Source organism: Gavialis gangeticus, unplaced genomic scaffold, assembly GCF_001723915.1.
Source record: "Gavialis gangeticus isolate Ggan-Ray unplaced genomic scaffold, GavGan_comp1, whole genome shotgun sequence".
NCBI classification, from domain to species: Eukaryota; Metazoa; Chordata; order Crocodylia; family Gavialidae; genus Gavialis; species Gavialis gangeticus.
The window spans coordinates 198,275,679-198,277,507 of NW_017729032.1; positions in this window are offsets into that span (position 1 = coordinate 198,275,679).

Genomic DNA, 1,829 nt, shown 5'->3' on the forward strand with positions numbered 1-1,829 from the left:
GATGATCTGCTCAGGTCCCTTCCGACCCTAGAAACTATAACAATCATTTAAAATGATGTTTGCTCTCTTCCATAAACTGCTGTTGCCCTCTGACTACTGCTCAGCTATTACCTCCCTAAGAGTTGTACAGCAAACTAATACTTCTCTATTGCTTTGTGTCATCTTTAGCCTCCATCATTGCATTAAAAAAGCTTGCAATCAAGGGAAGAATAATGCAGCAGTACATTATGAGCCTTTCAACATTACTAGGCTATCAAAAAGATTAGAGATTGCACCTCAGGTTCAACCTCCTCTGAAATAAATTAGTTTGTTCTCTCATAAAGACAAGATTAATGACCTGCTAATTTATGAATTATTACCTTTCTTCTGTTTTGTCACAAAGTTATTATCCCTACTAGCTATCTTCTATAAAAATGCCTCAGGTTTGTCAGTTATACAAGCAATAAAACTCCTTCTCTAGTCCCTTCTCCTACTGCCTGTAACACTATCTGATCATTTACTTGGTCTGTAGGAGAGTACTTTGAGGATTATCAAACCAATATACATATCTAAATCTTTAGGTATATCTTTTAAGTACTTACCTTGAAGTACTACAAGGCAGATTATCTTTTTTCAAATACTCCAGCTGTTGTCAATATAATATTGCATTGTTACTGAAAGCTCCAAAATATTTTTAAGGTAATGGAGGGAGTTTGAGACTTCTGTGCTATAGACATTTAAATTATTGCTGGGATAAATTATGTTACTCCTTTTAACTCCCAAAGATTGTGTCCTATGAGAGTAATTTTAATCTAAAAAAAGACTTCATTTTAAATATAAGATAATTACTAAGCTGAATAAGGTAGCAGTCATCAGACTCCTCTACAATTGCTACATTGTGCATGTTTTAAAGCTGAAGTGCAATCTTTAACATTTAATGCATTATAAAAAAGAAATTCTACCCATCCATTAGCACAATATTTTCAAGGTTGCATTTTTCATAGATTCATAGATTCATAGATTAAGGGTCGGAAGGGACCTAGTAGATCTTCTAGCCCGACCCCCCGCCAGGGCGGGAGAACAACAAAAACCCCAAAAAGAGAAATGGGACTCAAACGAGTCCAGCTAGGTGGGCATCCAGCCTCTTCTTAAAGACCCCCAGGGTAGGGGCCAGCACCACTTCCCTTGGAAGTTGGTTCCAGCTCCTAGCCGCCCTAACGGTGAAGTAGTTTTTGCGGATGTTCAATCTATACCTCCTCTCCAACAGCTTGTGCCCATTTCTCCTTGTTATGCCAGCGGGCGCTAGGGGAAACAGCGTCTCCCCCAAACCCCTCTGGTCCCCCCTAGTGAGTCTATAGACAGTCACCAGGTCCCCCCTTAGCCTTCTCTTGTGGAGGCTGAATAGGTTCAGGTCCCGCAGTCTCTCACTGTAGAGTCTGCCCTGTTGTCCCTGGATCATGCGGGTGGCCCTCCTCTGGACCCTCTCCATATTGTCCACATCCCTCTTGAACTGGGGCGCACAGAACTGGACACAATACTCCAGCTGTGGCCTGACCAGTGTCGCATAGAGGGGGAGGATCACCTCTTTGGCTCTACTCGAGATGCAGTTTTCAGAAAAATATTTATTTCATACGCTAAAAGAAAATAGTTAAATAAAGGAATAAGGTGAAAAAATGGAAAAACTAAGATCACCCAATGTAAAGCAGAAAACATATATATGTTAAGTCTTGAACACAACAGATCAACATTTTAAAAATAAAACTGGATCTTCAAGTCAGACCAATTACAGTAACCGTTTGTCTAATAGCAGAGCTGTGTGTGAAAGTTTTTCTTTTTTTTTTCTTTTTTAC